Below are 22,093 nucleotides of genomic sequence, written 5' to 3'. Positions count from 1 at the left end.
AAACTTAAAAATTTTAAGATCAAAATAAAAAAGAAACAAGAACAACTTGAATACCAAAAAAGAACACTTAAGACAATTTCGAAAATTCAAAGAAAACAAATCATACACAAAAGACACCAAACTTAAGAATTGACACTAGACTCAAATAAAAGACACTATTTTTGAAAAAAGACACCAGAAAGTTCGAAACTTTAACAAGAACAAGAAAAAAAGATTCAAACAAAATAGTAAAAAGTACCTAATCTAAGCAACAAGATAATCCAATAGTTTGTCAAATCCGAACAATCCCCGGCAACGGCGCCAAAAACTTGGTGCACGAAACTGGCTCCACACATTTCGCATAAATGGACCGGCAAGTATACCGGGTCGTCCAAGTAATACCTCAGGTGAGTGAGGGTTGATCCAACGGAGATTATTGGTTTGAGCAAGCAGTGGTCACCTTGCAGATCTTAGTCAGGCGGATAGAAAATATATTTGTCACGAGAAAACACATAAAACAGAAAAATAAATAAAACATTACTAGATAGGTGTGAAATCAATGGTGATAGAATGGTTGAGGCTTCGGAGATGCTTCTTCCTTCTGGATCAACTTTTCTCACCATATACTCCAACTTCTGATGGATTTATTCCATGGCAGGCTGTATATGATTAACGCCGGGTCAGCGGTCATCCAATCTGATCGAGGGTGAAGCTCTAGCAATCCATTCCCTTGGTGATCCTACTCAAAATGCCACAGACAAGGTCGGATCTTCTGGATCAGAGAACGCTACTCCTTGGTTTCTAGCATATACCACAGAGGCCCTAATCGCCCCGCACCTAAGCTGAACTGATGTCTCGAGAAGTCCCCAACGAAGCCGTGGATTAGCCATCTAAGAGATGTATAATTAAGCTTGTGGTTCAATAATATCCCATCAAGGACTCAGACGAACCCATGTAGAATTGGGATGATGTTCAAGTTACACTCCCAATCTATTAGGATGAAGAACGAAGATACATCTTATAATAGAATCAAGCATAGGTTGAAGTGGAATAATGATATTATTAATTCATAAGAATCAGCAGAGCTCCTAACCTTAACCTTAGGAGGTTAGTGACTCGTACTATACATAATGTTCGAAAATATAAAATGGGAAAGAAGAAGATTGGCGGATCCCCAAAACAAGGGTGATCTTCTCCTATAAATACTAATCTAATAACTAAAGATTACAGAAATGGGATAAACTGGGTTGATAGTGTAAAAATCCACTTTTTGGGCCCACTTGGTGAGTGTTTAGGCTGAGCCAAGGGTGTCTCCACGTGCTAGGACTCCTTAGGGGCGTTGAACGCTGGCTTGGGACTCCCTTTTGGGCGTTGGACGCCAGCTGCTCCCTTTTGGGCGTCCAACGCCAGAAATACGGTAGGTGGGTGGCGTTGAACGCCAATTTTGGGCCTTCATTTCCAAAGCAAAGTATGGATTATTATATATTTATGGAAAGCCCCGGGTGTTAGCTTTCCATTCCCATTGAGAGCGTGCCATTTGAACTTTTGTAGCTCCAGAAAAGCTCCTTCGAGTGCATAGAGGTCAGATCCTGACAGCATCTGCAGTCCTTTCTCTGTCTCTGAATTAGACTTTTGCTCAAGCTCCTCAATTTCAGCCAGAAAATACCTGAAATCACCATAAAATACACAAACTCAAAGTAGAATCCAAAAATATGAATTTGGCACTAAAACCTATGAAAATAGAATAAAAGTTAAACAAAACATAATAAAAACTATATGAAAACGATGCCAAAAAGCATATAAAATATCCACTCATCAGGTAACTTGGCCATTTAATCAATGGGGACTAAATATACTCGTCCCCTTCCCATTAGCACCTAGACAGGTAAAATTTTTAATTTTCAAAATCAATTACTTTTCAAAATGGATAGAAGCTTAACCCTTGGCAAAAATTACGTCTCAACATATGATTTCCTTTGTGTGGAAAAATATTATCTTTTGATTCGGCATACCTTGGCACATTATCACTGATAATGGTCGCCAATTTGCCGATAAAAAATTCACCTTTTTTTGCAGAATTTAGGAATCAAACACCATTTTTTGTTGGTTGAACATCCACAAACAAACGGCCTGGCAGAAGCTGCCAACAAGGTCATCTTACACGCCTTGCAGAAAAAGCTTGACGATGCTAAGGAGCTTGGGTCGGAATTAATCCCAGAATTAATTTGGGGATACAACACTACTGATCATTCAACAACAAAAGAAATACCATTTCGTTTAGTATATGGTTCTGAAACAATGATACCTGTGTAAATCTCTCAATCTTCACTCCGAACTCAACTTGCCGATCTTGAGAACGGTGATGAAGCACGACAACAAGATCTAGACACAATTGAAGATGTGTGACTTCTCATAGAAATTCGTCACCGAGCTATGCAGCAGTATATAGCTCGGCAACACAACAAACAACTTCAACCAAGATCATTTCAAGTCAACGACTTGGTGCTGAAGAAAGCAGAACAAGCTAGAAGACCACCACACCATGGCAATTTAGCAGCAAATTGGGAAGGTCCTTTCCGAGTTATTGAAGGGCCTTCTGGTTACAATCACTCGATGGTAATACTCTGCCAAGTACCTGAAATGTCTCATCTTTAAAATTATATTACAGTTAAAGTCAGGGACAGGCAAGTACTCTTTTTCCTACTTACAAGATTTTTTCCGACAAGGGTTTTTCTTGGAGAGGTTTTAATGAGGCTTGCCTACCTGCACCTTTGTAATCAAAGGTCTATCAATACATATATAATACTAGTTTTTTGTTTATTCTATCTTGCTATTTTTCATTTTTATCCGAACTCAAACCTCTATCTTACTGACTTCTATTCAGAATCACATTATACTGATCTCAAATATTAAATTCAAAATTTTGATCTATGCTATCCTATCTTCTTACTTATATCTTTTTGAGATATAACCATTACACAACTATTGGCTAAGGTCAAGCAAACACAAATACTATAAAACGTATTACTATCAGGCAAACCATGCAAAAGACTTTACCAATTAAATAGCAACCAAAAGCAATGTTGGCAAACGCATCTAAATGTTCATATTGTTTTTAGATGTCACAATTATAAAAGTTCAAAAAGCTCCATAAAGGGCCACTAAAATTCTAAACAAACACAAAAAGTTAACAATACATAAGTCCAATTAAAATTAAACTGTTCGACATTCTCGTCCTCTTCTTCAGCTGCACCATCATCTTCAACCATGGTTCCATCTCGAACTATCTTCCCTGGATCTATCTGAGAAAAGTCAAACTTAGGAGCAAGAAACTTCGCCTGCAGTGAAGCCTGTTCAAACCCTTCCACAAACGAATCCAGGATCTCTGCCTCCTTCTGTTTTTCCATCACTTTCAACTTTGCCGTCACCTCAATCATCTGAGCACTCATGGTAGAAAGGTCAGCTTCCTTTTTCTTAAGATCCTCCACCTCCTTTACATAATTTTCTTTCATCAGCTTCAACTCCCTCTCACTCCCAGAAAACTTAGTTTCCAACTCGGCTACTTTGGCATTTTTTAAAGCCAGCTCCTCTTTCAAATTTGGATTTTGCTTCTGCCCGGCAAGTTTTCGATGCTTATTTTCTTGGCTACGCCCTAAGCTCGCTAGCCGAAAACCAAGCACCTTGCACAGCCAAACAAAAGCCATAGAAAATATAGATAAAAAAAACCAATCAACAATTACACCTATACAACAACCACAAAACATACCTGCATATATTGATCAATGGTGACATCCCCAACCTCGTTCGCCAGAGACACATCTGTCGGCGACTGGCAAACCTCGTCGGCAACGACCATATAAGAAAAATCCTTCCCCCAAAGCGATGAGCCATCCCTTTCCTCGGCAACGTCATGCAAATTTTTTTATTCTAAAAAAAAACCATGAATTTCTTCAATCAGAACCTCATCCCTATCTTCCTCGGAACCCTCAGGCAGATCCACCACGTCAGTTTTTCTCTTTTTCAAAATAACCCTTTTTTTCGGTTTAGGCTGATTCACCTCCTCAGCACCAACAGCTTTATCCGCTTTTGAAGTCAAACCCTCCTTCTCGAGGTTTTTAGTTTTAACCCAGGCTCTCAGGGTGGCAGCGGATACCCCGAGATATTTTTCCCTGAAAGCAAATAAAATCAAATAGTCAAGAAAATGTTTAAATTTTCTTCACACCACAATATTTCAGAAGCTTACCTAAATAATCTATCACTGCTTGCCTATTTTCACCGAGATTAGTTCTTTTTGGTCGACAACTTCTACCAAGTACTCAATAATACATTTATTTATTGGATTTATCCCTTCAAATCCGAGAATATTCTGAAGTTCCGAGCACCACCACAAGGAAAATTTTTCCCCTAAATCCTGATATAAATAGAACGGGAAGTCATCCTCAACACTTCTCATTTTCAAATACATCTCTTTAAAGTCTTTAAACGATGACTTATATAACTTAAAAATAGCAAAACCTGGTGAACAATTCAGGTTAATCCAGCCACCTTTCCAAACACCTTTGGCTTGGAACATAGAGAAGAAAAGCTCCAATGAAGGTTTTTCTTCCAGATACTCCATCAACACCTCAAAGCTTCGCAAAAAAGCCCATCCATTAGGATGAAGCTGAGAGGAGCACAATTCAATTGCCTCAACACTTGACACTGAAATTCTAAAAATGGAAGCTTTATTCTCAGTTCCTGATGCATGAGCATCTTTCTTACCTTTTCCTATTGAATTTGCATTTAATTTGTTAAGTTTTATCAAGAATTAATTATCTTTTAGCCACTATGGATGCATTTGGTTGGATTTGATGGAGTTTCTGCGGAGAAAGAGAAGAAACCAAGGAGCTGACCAGCGAGGAGTGACGCGTGCGCGTGCCTGACGCGTATGCGTGATTCGGAGCTGTCTATGGTGACACGTGCGCGTACCTGACGCGTACGCGTGAAAAGCGAAGTTGCACAGTGACGCGTGCGCATACCTGACGCATACGCGTGACACGCGAAAAAGACCATCGACACGTACGCGTGATAAGCGCGAAGTGCAGAAAACGTTGATTCCTATTAATTCTGATTTAAACTTTATTTTTATTTTAAAATAGGTAAAGATATTATTTTAGTTTTAGAAGATAGATTTTAAATTAATTAGGATTAGATATAAAAGGGGATTGGAATTATTCCACAGGGAATTCCATTCAAACTACCAAAATACATTTTATCAGAATCCTTATTTTCTCTCTGAACTATGAGCAACTAAACCTCCATTGTTAAGGTTAGGAGCTCTGTCTATTGTATGGATTTATTCTATTGTTTTGCTATTTTAATTCATGTACTGATTTATATTTCAAGGATTTTTTTCGTTCTTTATTTTATGAATTTGGGTGGAACGGAAGTATGACCCTCTTTCTAATTGCGTTCTTGTATAACTTGGAAAAACTCTTTACTTGAACAATAGCTTGAAAATATATCCTCCTAAATTCTAATTATCTGGACTTAACGGGATACATGACATATAATCCTCTTATATTTGGGTAATTAGGATTTCTGTGGCACATAAACTAGAATTGAATTTCACCCTCTAATTGGAAATAATTGACCAAGGAATTGGCGGTTGATGAATTTTAGAAGAGACTAGAAAGGTCTAAGAAATTAGGGTCTAGTCACATATAGTTTGCCATGAATTAAATCTTACATGATTAAAATAAATTAATAAGAAAAGTCAATCCGAAAAATAGATAACTCTGAAGCCTTAATTGTTTCTCCATATTTTATTCCCAACTTATTTACTTGCCTTTCTTTAATATTCTTTCTATTGTTTAATGTCTTTGAACTCTCAAACACTATTTTCTGTTTACCTAACTAAGTAAATCAAGTAACTATTGTTGCTTAGTCCTTCAATCCTCGTGGGATCGACCCTCACTCACTTGAAGTATTACTTGGTACGACCCGGTGCACTTGCCGGTTAGTTTGTGGACTATAATTACCGCACTAAGTTTTTGGCATCGTTGCCGGAGATTGATAGGGATTAACAACTATCAGTTGTTTGATTGCTTAGATTAGGCATTTTAGTTTTAATTTTTTTTATTATTTTTGCTTAGTATTTTCGAAATAAATTTTTTTATAAATAAATGGCACTAATATTTTTCCTTAATTTCTGAAATTAAGTTTGGTGTCACCTAGTTAATTTTATTTTAATTTTCTTGTTTATTTTTCCTGTTAATTTTCAAAAAATTTCTGTCTAATTTCAGTTATCATTTTTGAAATTTATTTATTTATATTATTTAGTAATTTTATTTTATTATTTTACACAGGATACCTCACTGGGACTTCTCTGCACTCTGACGTAGAGAATCCCATCTTTTCTTGACTTCTGCTTGTTTATGCGTAGGAACAGGGACAAGAAACCTCTATTAGACTTTGATCCAGAACCTGAAAGGACTTGGAGGTGACGTTTACAACAAGCAAGACTTTACAAGGCTGCAGAATTCACTATGGATCCTAATAATACTGTTAATGCCAATGTGGCAAATCCAAATGAAAATGAACCACAAAGGAGAGTGCTTGGCTCTTACTCTGCTCCTACTGCAGATCTTTATGGAAAAAGCATTGTGGTGCCTCCTATAGCTGCGAACAACTTTGAGCTAAAGCCACAATTGGTCACCCTGGTGCAACAAAACTGCCAGTATCATGGTCTTTCCCACGAAGACCCAAATCAATTTGTTTCTAATTTTCTGCAGATTTGTGATATGGTGAAGACAAATGGAGTAAACCCAGAGATGTACAAACTCATGCTCTTCCCGTTTGCTCTGAGGGATGGAGCAAAGTTATGGCTAGATTCCCGACCCAAGGAAAGCTTGGATACTTGGGACAAGGTTGTTACTGAGTTTTTTACTAAATTTTTCCCACCAAAGAAGCTGACTAAGCTTAGGGTGGAGGTTCAGACCTTCAGGCAGAAGGATGGTGAAACTCTTTATGAAGCTTGGGAGAGGTACAAGCTATTGACTAGGCAATGCCCTCTGGACATGTTCTCCAAATGGACCCGACTAGATATCTTTTATGAAGGCTTGGGTGAAATATCCAAGATGTGCTTAGATAATTCTGCAGGTGGTTCATTGCACAAGAAGAAGACACCAGAAGAGACTATTGAGCTGATTGAATTGGTTGCTAGCAACCAATATTTATACTCATCTAACAGGAATCCTGTGAACTCAGAGACTTCTCAGAAGAGAGGTGTGTTGGAAATGGAAGCTGTTAATGCTATTCTTGCTCAAAACAAGCTTATGTCTCAGCAAATAAATATACTTACTCAGTAGATGGGTGGCATGCAAGTCTTAGCTATCAACACCCAAAATCCACCTCAAGAGGTCTCTTATGACATGACAGGTAATTTTGTACAAAATGAGAATTATGACTATGCTCAATCTTTTTCTGAACAGGTCAATTACATGGGGAGTGGTCCTAGAAATCCCAATAATGATCCATACTCTAAGACATACAATCTTGAGTGGATGGACTAACCTCAGAAATCTCAGAATTTCAACAATAATTCTCAGGGCGGTTTTCAATAGAACAATCATAATAACCGCCAATTTCAGTCTCATCAACAACAACCACCTCAGCAGACAAACTCTCAATCCCAACAAGATTCTAATTGGGAAATGATGAGGAGTTTTATGCAGGAAACCAGAGCCTCCATTAGAAACTTGGAGGTGCAAATAGGCCAACTGAGCAAGCAAATACCTGAGAGGTCTACAAATACAATTCAAAACATGGAGATTCAGATGGGTCAATTAGCAACAAAAATTAATGAAATTGATAAAAGGACCATTAATAGCCTTCCTGGTAACACAACTCCAAATCCAAGAGAGAAATACAAGGCTATATTACCTTGATAAGTGGACAAGTGGCAAGTATGGAAGTACAAGTTAATAATGAGGAGCCAGTTGAAAAAGAAGCTCCAAAGGAGAAGAAGGACGAAGCAGAGCACGCCCCTCCAAAGCGTGCGGAAAACCCATTCTCAGACTCTCTTGACACTTATCCTACATTGCCAAAGGTTCCTGAGTACAAGCCTAAAATTCCATATCCTCAGAGACTTCAAAAGGAGACCAATGACAAGCAGTGGTCCTGACTAAAGAATGTAGTGCCATAATTCAGAATAACTTGCCAAGGAAGATGCCAGATCCAGGGAGCTTTCAAATTCCATGCACCATTGGGAGAACAACCTTTGAGAAAGCGTTATGTGATCCGGGAGCAAGCATAAATCTAATGCCCTTATCTGTGATGAAGAAGCTGCAAATCCAAGAGGCACAACCCACAAGGATAGCATTACAAATGGCAGAAAAATCTATGAAGCCTGCATACGGATTAGTGGAGAATATCTTGGTCAAAGTGGGTAAGTTCTTCCTCCCAGCAGATTTTGTGATTCTTGACACAGGAGAGGATGAGAATGCCTCTATAATTCTAGGAAGACTATTCCTAGCCACTGGAAGAGCTCTGATTGATGTGGAAGAAGGTGAATTAGTGCTTAGAGTGCATAATGAGCAGTTGGTCTTTCATGTCTTCAAAGATATACATTCAGCAGGTGAAGAAGAGAGGTGCATGCAGACTGAGCCTATTAATCCAAACCTTCAAAAACCCCCTGATGATGCACCGCAGAATCTGCAGCTCAAAACTCCTTTGTTGACAATCAATAAAATTTCTCCTGACATCAAACCTAAGTTTGGTATCGGGAATGCATCATCCACCAAGGAGGAGGTTTCCAAAAAGAAGAAAGTACCCAGAGGATGTAGAAACAAAAAGATCCCTACTGAAGGTTTCTCCCCAGGAATGAAAGTGGTGTTGACTAGCAATCTAGTGTGAATTTATACAGTAAACAGAATCCTCTTTCTGGAGCATATTGAGCTACTTTATGGAGACACAGGAAAGAAGTTCAAAGTAAGGGGTGAAGAGCTGAGCCCCTATGATCCTCCTCCTTAGAGGAGCTGACCGTCAAGCTAGTGATGGTAAAGAAGCGCTTGTCGGGAGGCAACCCGATAATTTCGTATCCTTAGTTATTTTTCGTAGTAGTGATTTTCTTATTTATTTGATTTTTATTGAGTTTTTACTGTTTTTCTTTTGTGTTAAGTGTGTTATGATCATGCAGCTATTTTAGAACAGGAACCGAACACTTCAAAAAAAAAAACATGCAAGCTGGTCCCCACAACACCCTTCTTCATCCCCTTATTCCCGTGATCACCCCCACCTACCCCCTTATTCATTCCCCATTCAAACCAACACCTCTCCCCTACCCTCCCCTATTAATTAACCATTAAACCCAACACCCCCCCCTTTCTATACACATATATATATTAAATAAATAAATAAATAACTATGTATATATAATAATAATAATAAAAAATAAATAAATTAAAAAAATCAACAACACAAAGAGATAATATATATATATATATTTTAATTATTTTAACCTTTTTTACTCTTTTATCATTTTATTCTTCTTTTATCATACTATTTGTTTTTACTCATCCGTATGTCTTTTTATGTCCCTTTCTGTTTTCAGTTCTTCTTTACTTGAGAACAAGCAACTTTTTAAGTTTAGTGTTGTCGCTTTGCTTTTTGGCTTTTCTGTTTATTTTAAATAGCGCCAAAGGGAGGCAAATCATCTTCACAGAGGAGCACAACCAGAAGAATGAGATGGCCACTAGGATAACTGAAGTGGTTGAGTTCCTTTCATTCTAATTCTCTTCCGTTCTTATTTTGTTGTCTTCTATTTTCTGTTGCTTTGATTGCCTGCATGATCTTTAGTACTTTCAGTTTTTAGAGTTAATTTCATTCTGTCATTTGCTTTTAGTAAAAAAAAATGTTTCATGTACCACTCACTTAACTTGAATCTAAAAAGAAAAGAAAAGAAAAGAAGTGATGTATTGCTTGAGAAATTGAGTTTAATTTTAAGAGTAGTCGCATTTATCCAAATGTGGTGGTATTTTCTATGACTCTGAATGCATGACATGAACAGTGCATATTTAAATTTGAATCAAAGAATGTTGATGTACAAGAAATAGAAATTTAGAGAACTATTATGAATTCTCTGCAATAAGTGAGAGTTTAATCCTTGAAGCAAAAGAAACAGCAAAAGAAAAAAAATATAATAATAAAAGCAAGGTCCAAGGCTCTGAGCATCAATGACAAGGGAGGTCAGACATGATTAAAAGCTCAAAGAGTTGTTTCCCTGGTCATATGCTTGTGGTGTGATTGTGTCAAGTAATCCTTGAGACAGAACACTAAGAGTCGAGATCAAATACATTTAACAGATATGCCAAAGGCTTTGAGCACCACTGTCTGGGAGTAACTGGAAAAAAAAACCAGAACTTAAAGAGAGTTCCCCAGTTAAGTGCTTGTGGTGTTTTGTGTCAAGTGAAGCTTGAGACAAAACATTTAAAGTCACGGGTAGGCTCAAGGTGTAAAGCACCAAAGAAAAAAATTACTGTGTTCAAGGGTTAAATTGAGTATAAAAGATCAGAGAACTCATAATATTATCAGGATTCTAATTCCAATTGACATTGATATCCTTTTGATTCAAAGAAGAGTGAGATGCCAAAACTATTCAGGGTTGCAGTTGTAAACCCCACTATAAGAAGAGATATGAGCTTAATCGAACTCTCATTCTCATGCAAATTCACATCCTAAGGTTATATTAGTTTGGTTGCTTGAGGACAAGCAACAATTCAAGTTTGGTGTTGTGATGCGTGAGCATCTTTCTTACCTTTTCCTAGTAAATTTGCATTTAATTTGTTAAGTTTTATCAAGAATTAATTATCTTTTAGCCACTATGGATGCTACTTTGAGTCTTGTGTAATTCTGTTTATTTTAGGTAGCATTTGGTTGGATTTGATGGAGTTTCTGCAGAGAAAGAGAAGAAACCAAGGAGCTGACCAGCGAGGAGTGACACGTGCGTGTGCCTGACGCGTACGCGTGATTCGGAGTTGTCCATGGTGACGCGTGCGCGTACCTGACACGTACGCGTGCGCATACCTGACGCGTACGCATGACACGCGAAAAAGACCATCGACGCGTACGCGTGACTGACGCGTACGCGTGATAAGCGCGAAGTGCAGAAAATGCTGATTCCTATTAATTCTGATTTAAACTTTATTTTTATTTTAAAATAGGAAAAGATATTATTTTAGTTTTAGAAGATAGATTTTAAATTAATTAGGATTAGATATAAAAGGGGATTGGAATTATTCCACAGGGAATTCCATTCCAACTACCAAAATACATTTTATCAGAATCCTTATTTTATCTCAGAACCATGAGCAACTAAACCTCCACTGTTAAGGTTAGGAGCTCTGTCTATTGTATGGATTGATTCTATTATTTTGCTATTTTAATTCATGTACTGATTTATATTTCAAGGATTGTTTTCGTTCTTTATTTTATGAATTTGGGTGGAACGGAAGTATGACCCTCTTTCTAATTGTGTTCTTGTATAACTTGGAAAAGCTCTTTACTTGAACAACAGCTTGAAAACATATCCTCCTAAATTCTAATTATCTGGACTTAACGGGATACATGACATATAATCCTCTTATATTTGGGTAATTAGGATTTCTGTGGCATATAAACTAGAATTGAATTTCACCCTCTAATTGGAATTAATTGACCAAGGAATTGGCGGTTGATGAATTTTAGAAGAGACTAGAAAGGTCTAAGGAATTAGGGTCTAGTCACATATAGTTTTCCATGAATTAAATCTTACATGATTAAAATAAATTAATAAGAAAAGTCAATCTGGAAAATAAATAACTCTGAAGCCTTAACTGTTTCTCTATATTTTATTCCCAACTTATTTACTTGCCTTTCTTTAATATTCTTTCTATTGTTTAATGTCTTTGAACTCTCAAACACTATTTTCTGTTTGCCTAACTAAGTAAATCAAGTAACCATTATTGCTTAGTCCTTCAATCCTCATGGGATCGACCCTCACTCACCTGAGGTATTACTTGGTACGACCCGGTGCACTTGCCGGTTAGTTTGTGGACTATAATTACCGCACCAGTTCCTCCCGAACACAGCTATGCATGAAGAAAAATTCAAAACCCTCTCCTCTATGATATACGTGATGAACACTGGAACATGGTAACAACTCAACACGAATCCCAGAACCTATTTTTACTATCTTCTTCAAATCTATCTCTTTCACAGCTTCCACATCCGTGAACAAAGATGTACACACTTTTACATCTTCAATAACCCAATCATATGACCAGTCCACTTTTTTCTTTTTATCTCTTTTTCTTTCAAAACCCATTTTCAACAACAAAAACTCAAAAGATGCAGAAAGAAGAATACACAGAAAGAAGAAAACTAGCACGTACCTCTTTTATTCTTTCTCAGAAACCTTCAAAAGCAATTCTTAACCCAAATGAAATAATGATTTGGGAGAAATTATTTGCATTCCAATGCAGTTAAGCAAAAGTTACCACCACTGGTTAAGTTCACTACACCCATTCCATCAATCAAATCACTGATCCAAATGGCATTGGAAATGAAAAACCCTTTAATGCCATCATTACTTATCTCTCTCTTCATTTAAAACTGTAACGTTTCCAAAGCAATTATTTAATATTATTTTTAATAAAGTACATTGAACTGGGGGCTCCATAGCTATACCACTTGCCGAGTTATTGCTCATCAAAAGCTCAACTTGCTTCATTAAAAATATCCTCAGGCTAAGCTTGGGGGCTATGATACGGCTGTTACAAATTCGATGTCATAACTCGGCATTATGCGCCATAACTCGGTATTATATACCATAACTCGGCATCAAGCGTTACACTTCGACTCACCGGATTAATTCTGAAATAAAAACGTCCGACCTAGTGTTGTCACCTACTAATTTCTAATAACTGCTCTTCAATATAGAGAGCCAACAGAAGCATAACCGACCTATCTTCCTTCACCTATAAAGGTATGATATTTTATCCTCAAAACGGCATATTGAATTCCGAACACTAACTTAAGTATTGGAGTGCCTTTGCAGGTACCCACCCTACTTTGTTCGTTCTCTCCACAAACGTGATACATTCTCGGACAAAAGCTCGGACTACCAGAACTTGTAAGTTCGGCGTTGAAGGCTATAGTTCGGCACGACTATCAAGAGCCGAGTTTTCTCCTAGGCATTCATACAAGAACAGTATTAATATAATACATTGTCACACACTGATTAGTACTGAAGTCATATCCTTATATATATATATACTAGAGTTATATAAGGCAACTACAAGAAAGCATGCAAGAACTTATGCAAGACAGATCCTTTTACTCAAGGCCGATCTTGATCACCGTCAATATTTTATATTTTATTTTGGTTCTGGTATGTCTTTATTAATAGCCCCCCCCTCTCAGACTTATGAGTTCTAATTGTTAAACTCTGAATTTGTTTCTAAATCTATCAAAGTGATGCAAAATTTTGCAAAACCACAATTTGGTAAGTGCATCGAATCGTATTAAGTAATATTACGATAAGTGAGTTATCATTTTCACGAGAATTAAAAGACTAAGCAACAATGATTAATTGACTATTCTAATTAGACAAATAAAAAAACAAAGGAATAAATGAAGAATTAAAACAAACGTGTAAACAGAGGCAATAAATAGCAAACAGTGAATGTGAAAACAATAATGGTGAGAATGTTAAGGTTTCAGAAATGTTCATTATTTAGAAAAACAATCATTGTGTTCATTTATTTGAGGCATGCAAAGATAAATCACGACAATTCAATTTATTGGAAATTCAATTTCTCTTTAACTTAATTAATTATTAATTCCTTAGTCAGTTATTTAAGAAAAGAGATGAAGCATAAATTTGATTTAGTTTCAAATAAGATTCAAGAATAGTCCTTAGGTTGAATTTTATGTCACTTATCCAAACTAGTCCTAAACAATTGAAACTTACACGAAAGAATGATTTCCAAAAGTTTTTAATCTGAATTTTATGTCATTTATTCAAACTAGAGCAATTGAAAATCACAAAGTATCACATACTCTTTGAAATACTATTTCCTAGTTAAATAAAAAAGTCGTGAGAAAGAGTTTTCAAGCTAATTCCAATATTACTTTTTCCAAAAGAATATTTAGAATATTTTCTAACAATTCTAAATCTTTAGGGATGAAGAACGAAAGCTCAAACATGAAATAGATTAAAACATAAACTTCAAATAAAGTAAAAAACTTAGATGAATAATCCATAAAAGATGAATAAAGCTCCTAACCTCAACAAAGGAGAATAGTTGCTCATGATGCAAAGGAAAACAAAACTCTGGACTCAAAATGGCTGGAAGAAGAGAGAAGTCACGTAAATGTTTCTCCTCTTTAAATACTAACCCTAAACCTAATTATTTTAGAATTCAAACCAAATAAAATTAAAGTAAAATCAAATCTAAACTAATTAATATTCTTTCAATAGTTTTTCATTCCAAGTCAAGTTATTGATAATTCTTTATAATTGTCAATCAATGCTTCAAATCATGGGTCTTGTATTCAAACTTTAATCATCAACTCAAGTGTTTTAAAGGATTGAAGATTAAGAGGGATTTAATAAGAAATCACAATCCATGGGAGTGGCCCAATTTGGCGCGTGAGGCGCCACATTCCCTGCGTGAAGCGCAAGCCCAAAAGAGGAGGGATTAGAAGCCTCTGTTTGGTTACATGAGGCGCAAGGCCAGCTACGTGAGGTGCATCAAAGGAGGCGTGAAGCGCATGAAGGAAAGGCAACCCCTGGAGGCGAGGTTGGGCCTGCATGAGGGGCACCCAAGGCCATGTGAGGCACAGTATAAGCTGCATGAGGTGCACCAAGTGGTGCGTGAGGCGCAGGAGTTAAGGGTGACCCGTGGAAGTGGACTTGAATGCTCCTTCTATCCTTGTCTTTCTTGTTGATATTGCTTGCTCTTCTTCTAAAATCTCCTTTCTCTTTAGTGCTATAGTTGTTTGCTCCTTTTGATCTTTGTTCTTGCTCATTTTCAACACTTTTCTACACATACCAAAGCTCAAAGCAACTTCAAGGAATATTGGTTAAAAGCACTAAAATCTTAATTAAGAATAAAGAAATGACTGATCTTTGTTGAAAGAATTACTAAAGAAAACAGCTAAAGATGTCCATGTATCACAACACCAAACTTAAGATCTTACTTTCCTCCAAGCAAGAAAAGAACTATGCACAAAGAAGTCCTCTAAGTTGGAGTGGGTTGAAGAATTGCTTGATATTTTAGTGAGTGAAGTGATTAAATGACAGTGGGGTGAACTCCAAATTGTGTGATCATGCATGGATTCTAGTGCTTATTAGGCTTACAATTGAAAGTCTTAGAACGTAGGAATTCCATCCGGATGATATTATGGAGATATTTTTATATATTTTTACCTTGAAGATAGCTTCCCCTTTTCTTTCATTGGGTGCTTTGCACCTTGAGCTTAGCTGTGACTCTAAATATTTTGTCTCAAGATTTTCTCGACACAGAACCACCACAAGAACTTAATTGGGGAACTCTTTGAGTCCTTGCTTCTTTTTATTCTTTCCATTCAGTGGTGCTCAGAGCCTTTAGCTTCTCTTTTATGAAGGTTATTTGCACTTGGCTTTAACTCTAGATGTTCTATCTCAAGATTTCCTTGACACAGAAACACCACAAGCACTTAACTAGAAAAATAACTCTTTGAGCTTTGTTTCGTTTCAACCTTCCTAGCCATTGGTGCTTAGAGTCTTGGGCCTTATTTTTTGTTTTTCTTTCTTTTTTCTTTTCTTGCTGCTTCTTGGTTTTATAGATTTTTGAGAACCTTCATAATACTTCTCTAAACATCATTCCATGTCTTAGAGCTTCCCATGCAAGTTTTCACAAATATGTAACCTCATGACACAATCATACTATCAGAGCCTCCACTTCTTTTAATCTTTACTTGCCCCAAATTTTAAAATTTTTTTTCAACTTTTTCCATTCAAAAACTCTTTGTTGCATGCTTAAAGATATTGGGTGCAAACAATTTCAAAAGTAAGGCGTGGCATGAAATATAAATGAATCATGATTATCAAACAGATGCAAGATATAAGAAATAAAATCTCAAAGATAGAGTTACCTCCCTCTTCATTATCTTCTAGGCTATATAGAGCATAGCCTCCAACACCAAACTTAAAATGGTTGCTTGTCCTCAAGTAACAAAGAAAAATAGTGCTGATGGAAACATAAATAATCATGATTATCTAGGGAAGGCAAAAAAGTGATGCAAAAGCTTATTCAAATAAAACAAACGAAATAAAAAAATAAAATAAAATTAAAGACAAAATAAAAGGGTACCGAAAGTTGGGTTACCTCCCAACAAGCACTCTTTTAACGTCACTAGCTTGACGGTTGATTCTTGCTAAGGTAGAGGTTGATCATAATGCTTCAACTCCTCCCTTCTTACTGTGAATCTTCTCCTTGTTTCTTTATTTATTAGCTCAATATGCTCAAGAGAAAGAATTGTGTTCACTGTATATGGCTTTAATGGATGGTAAGCTAACATCACTTCCTCCCCAGGTGAGAAGTCTTCTGTAGGAATCTTCTTATTTCTCCATCACCTGAGCACCTTCTTGAGAACTTTTGTTTCTTTCTTTGGTGATGCACTGGTGCAGTATTTATAACCCACAAACTAATTGACAAGTGCGTCGGGTCGTACCAAGTAGTACCTCAAGTGAATGAGGGTCGATCCAATGAGGATTGATGGACTAAGCAACAATGATTGAGTGATTTACTTAGTTAGGCAAGCAAAAAAGAGTGTTTGGGTCTCAATTACATTTAAATAGTAAATTCAAAAAATTTATAAAGCAAGTAGTAAACTGGTGTGAACAATATATGAGTAAAATAGTTAAGGTTTCAGAGATGTTTATTTTTCGGATTAAATTTTCTTACCAACTACTTTAATCATGCAAGATTCAATTCATGGCAAACTATATGTGACTAAACCCTAATTCCTTAGACCTTTTTAGTCTCCTCTAACCTTCATCAACCTCTAATTCCTTGGTCACTAGATTCCAATTAGAGGGTTAAGTTCAAAACTAGTTTATGTGCCATAAAAACCCTAATTATCCAAATATAAGAGGATTATATGTCACGTATCCTGTTAAGTCTAGATAATTAGTTATTTAGGAGAATTTTTTTTCAAGATGTTTTTCAGGTAAATTACTTTTCCAAGGTTTACAAGAACTCAATTAGAATAAGGGTCATACTTCCGTTCCACCCAAATTCATAAGATGGAGAACAAAAACAAATTCTTGAAATTCAAATCAATACATGAATTAAAATAGAAAAGTAATAATATCAATCCATACAATAGGCAGAGCTCCTAACCTTAATAGTGGAGGTTTAGTTGCTCATGGTTCAGAGAGAAAATAAAGATTCTCAAAAACTGCAAAGTGCTGAATCAGGTAAGAGAGAAGAGAAGAGCCTAAAGGGCTGATTCTTTTCCCTTTTAAATCTAATCCTAATTAATGTAAACTATATTCTCTCAAACTAATTAATATCTTTTCCTATTTGTAATTAAAATAAAAGTTTTAATCAAAATATAAAATAATCTTCGAGCTAATACTTGATGGATGTGGGGACCACTTCATATGTCAAAAATAGCGCCTAACTTGGAAAAATTCCAAGTTAGGCGTGGCTGCTTGATTATGTGCATTGAGTGATATTCACATTAGCGCCTAACTTCAAATTCTTGAAGTTAGACTTGGCCTAGGCAGCATGGTTTGGAGCGCAGTTTCTTCTTCCGGCGCTTAACTTGGAAAAAGCTAAGTTAGGCGCCAAGATGACCGTACAGGTTGGAGAAGAAGAAAATACTATTATATATCATCGGAAAGCTCTAAAAGTTAGCTTTCCAATGCCACTAGAATCACGTCAGTTGGCACTCGATATCTTAAGTTATGTTTGTTGGAGTGCAAGAAGGTTAAGGTTGACAGCATCATCCACTTTCTTCCTCTTCTTCTATAAAACTCTGTTAAATCCATCCGAATGCTACCTGAAATAAACAGAATTGTACACAACTCAAAGTAGCATTCATAGTGACTAAAAAGTATTTAAATCTTGATTAAACTTAACAATTTAAATGCAAATTCACTAGAAAAAGATAGGAAAGATGCTCACACATCATGCGCTCCCAACACCAAACTTAGGTTTGATGTTAGGGGATTTTTGGAGCTTTGGATCACTTGATTCAACCTTCATACGATTCTCCTTCTCACTTGAATGATGCATGGTTTTAAAAATATGAAAAACTAAGTTCTCATCATATACCCTCAATATTAATTCACCCTTTTTCACATCTATCAAGGCTCTTCCAGTAGCTAAAAATGATCTCCCTAGAATAATAGAGGCATTCTCATCCTTCTCCATGTCAAGGATCACAAAATCTGTGGAGAGGAAAAATTTTTTCACTTTGAACAAGAGATTTTCAACTACTCCATGTGCATATTTCATTGATTTGTCTGCCATTTGTAGAGTTATCCTTGTTGGGTTCACCTCTTAAATTTGTAGCTTTTTTATCATAGATAAGGGCATTAAATTGATGTTTGCTCCCAAGTCACATGAGGCCTTTTCAAAGGTTATGCTTCCAATGGTGTATGGAATTTGGAAGCTCCCTGGATCTTGTATCTTTTTTGGCAAATTTTTTTGAATTATAGCACTGCATTCTTTGGTCACTACCATTGTTTCATCTCCTTTCAAAGTTCTTTTCTTAGATAGCAACTCTTTTCATGAATTTAGCATAAAGAGAAATTTGTTCCAAAACTTCTATGAATGGAATGTTGATGTAGAGCTTTTTGAACACCTCCAAAAAATTGGAGAATTGTCCATCAAGGTACTGTTGCTTGAACCTTTGAGAAAAAAAAAATTCTTGGTTGATAAGGAGCCATTGTTTTCCTTTTCTTTGCAGCTTCAATTGTCGGTGCATGAACATGGCTTTCATTCTCTTGCTTCTCTTCTTCCATGTATACTTCATGGTTTGTGGTTTCTTTACCCACGGCCTTCCCACTTCTCAGCATGATGGCTTTGCATTCTTCTATTAGATTAAAAATTGTATCAATTGAAAAAGTGTTGTGTGTCCTCTTTGTGAGTTGCTTGAAAATTTGTCCTATTTTTACTTCCAAATTTTGAATGGATGTACCTTGATTTTGAAGGTTGGCTCTTATCTCATCCATGAAACTTTGAGTTTGTTGCATGAATGTGGAGGTGGACTGGGCTATTGTGGTAGTGACTTGAGATAGTTTTTCAATGGTGGTTTCAAAGGAAGAAAATTTAGTTTCTAAGGAAGAGAATTTGGTTTCTAGAGAAGAAATTTTTTGGTGAATTTGTGGTTGCATAGATTGAGATTGTTTTTTAGGAGGTGTAGTGAATCTCTTTGGCTCTTGATTGCCCCAACTAAAATTGGGGTGGTTCCTTCATCTGGGATTATAAGGTTTTGAGAAGGAGTCATTATGTGGTGGCTTTAAGAAGTTCTCCATGTAATTTACTTGCTCCGCGGATGCTTGCCTTTCCTTGAACAACCCACATTCTTCATCCTCGTGAGCTCCTCTACACAAGTTACAGAGAACAACTTGTGCTTCCACTGCAGAGACTTACATATGTCCCAATTGCTTTGTAAGTGAGGATATTTGTTGAGACATAGCCTTTTTTGTGCCAAAATAGTATCCAGAGTATCTAACTCTATCACACCTCTCTTCATTGTTCTTTCAGAGGAGTATAAATATTGATTATTAGCCACAATCTTAATCAATTCTAAGGCTTCTTCAGTGTTCTTCATATGCATGGAACCTCCAGCTGAGGAATCTAATAAAGTTCTAGAAGTATAAGTGATTCCATCATAAAAAATTTGGAGTTGTACTCAGTCAGCAAACATATCCGGATGACACTTTCTCAGCATTTCTTTATACTTCTCTCAGTCTTCATAAAGGGATTCTCCATCTTTTTGTATGAAGGTCTGGATATCATGTCGCAGCTTTAACAACCTCTGTGGTGGAAAAAATTTGGTTAAGAACTTATTGACCAAATCATCCCATGTTGCTATGCTTTCCTTTGGTTGAGTTTTGAGCCACTACTTCGCTCGGTCCCTTACATAGAATGAAAATAACATCAAGCGATAAATTTCAGCAGAGACGCCATTGGATTTGACTGTGTCACATATTTATAGGAAGCTAGATATGTGCAGATTAGGATCTTCTTGAGGACTCCCACAAAATTGGCAATTTTGTTATACCAAGGTGATGAATTAAAACTTCAACTCAAAGTTGTTTGCCTCCACAACAAGTGCTACAATGCTGCTTCCACAATTTCCAATAGTGGGTTTAGTGAAAGACCTAAGAGTCCTTCTAGCATTGGTATTGTTGTTGTTTGCCGTGCTTTTTAGCTCAAGCTCCTCAATTTCTTCTAGTTCCCTCTGATTTCTTAATTTCTTTCTTAGTTTCTTGAGGATTCTCTCTATTTCAGGATCAAACTGAAGAGGTTCTTTGTCTTTGTTACCTTGCATGAAAACACACAGATAACAAAAAAAATTAGAATTCCCAATATCACAGTGAAGGAAATTCCAGTGAGAAGCAAAAGGAAAAAAAGTCTAATTTAGAAAATCAATTAATGTGGTAGTTGTTAATCTCAATTAATCTCCGGCAACGGCTCCAAAAACTTGATGCGAAGTTTTGCAAAACCATAACTCGGCAAGTGCACCGAATCGTATCAAGTAATATCTGATGCCAAGGCATCTTAGACTAGTTTCACTAGCCTTTTTCTTTGTTTTTAATAGGTTTTATGCACTTTCTTAAGTTATAAGTAAGCAATTTAGGTAGAAATTCATACGTACCTAGATTCATCCAACCATGGTTAATTTGATGCAATTTCATGAGAATTATGCTATAATTACTTGTATGCTAAGAATGATGAGAATTCTCATGACTTTAGCAAGGCTTTGATGCATATATTGGTTGATGACAGGTGAAGGAAGGCATGGAAGGAAGTTGGAAAAGGAGCAGGGAAGAGATAAAGAAGAAGCAACGTTGGTGGCCAACTTGGACCACCAACGTTGCCTCAAACGTTGGAAAGGAGGCAGAAGAAGTCTCTGCATGATTTACTGGTGCTCACATTTGAGAGAATGTTGGCAATCCAACGTTACCCCCAATGTTGTGATAAAATGTTCAATTCTGGATCTAAATAATTTTTGAGTGACGCGTACGCGTGAAAGAGCAAAATTTCTATATCCACGCGCAAGCGTGAGTCACGCGCACGCATGGAGTGGCAAAATTGACCATCCACGCGTACGCGTGGGTCACGCGTACGCGTCACCAAACGAACGTTGGAGGTCCAACCTTGCCTCAAACGTTGCCTCCAACGTCCGCGATGAGGAGCCCAGAATTTGAAGTTGAGAAACTTGAATCGACGCGTACGCGTGGATGGGGAAAATGGCAATTCACGCGTAAGCGTGGTGTACGCGTACACGTGGTGCACGCGTACGCGTGGATAGGCCAACGTTGGAGGAAACGTTGCCAGTCCAACATTGAGGCCAACGCTCTTTTGCATGGTTTAAAACTGAAAAATGATATTTTTGCATCCACACGTACGCGTGCAGTACGCGCACGTGTGGATGAGCATTTTTACCCCATGGGCGCAAACGCGCAAGGCACGCGTACGCGTGGGTAAGCAGAACGTTGGCCCTCCAACATTGAGTCAAACGCCAATGACAGCAAATTTATCTGGTTTTATTGAAAGGCGTTTGAGTCAACGTTAGCCATCAAACGTTGACTCCAACTTGAGCACCAGAACTCTGCAATTCAAACATATCTCTTCTCAACAACAAGAGAAACCAATTGGAGCTATTCCAACCCAATTTCATTAAGGCCAAAAGCCCAATTCAGAGATTGAAGATCAATGGAAGAAAGCGTATAAATAGCTTAGAATTTAAGTTAGAGAGACTTTTCTTTCTTTTGGGGGATTTTCAATTTTTACTTTCTGTTCATTTTACTTTTTTGTTCATTTTTGAATTCAGCAATGTATTCTTCAATTCCAATTTCCATTTTGAG

The 22,093-nt window shown here is 36.8% G+C and overlaps 1 non-coding gene across 1 annotated transcript; it reads right to left on the bottom strand.

The window, feature by feature from the left end:
- Positions 1-6,935: 6,935 nt before the first annotated feature.
- On the bottom strand, positions 6,936-7,042 carry LOC148573503 (small nucleolar RNA R71). Its single transcript, XR_015905865.1, has one exon. It is a non-coding gene; the product is annotated as a small nucleolar RNA R71 (small nucleolar RNA).
- Between the last annotated feature and the right edge of the window lie 15,051 nt (positions 7,043-22,093).

This window comes from Arachis ipaensis, chromosome B2 (genome assembly GCF_059453495.1).
Source record: "Arachis ipaensis isolate K30076 ecotype BB chromosome B2, ASM5945349v1, whole genome shotgun sequence".
NCBI classification, from domain to species: Eukaryota; Viridiplantae; Streptophyta; class Magnoliopsida; order Fabales; family Fabaceae; genus Arachis; species Arachis ipaensis.
Note: the sequence above shows the minus strand (reverse complement) of the source record. Positions and strands in the feature narration are given on the sequence as shown.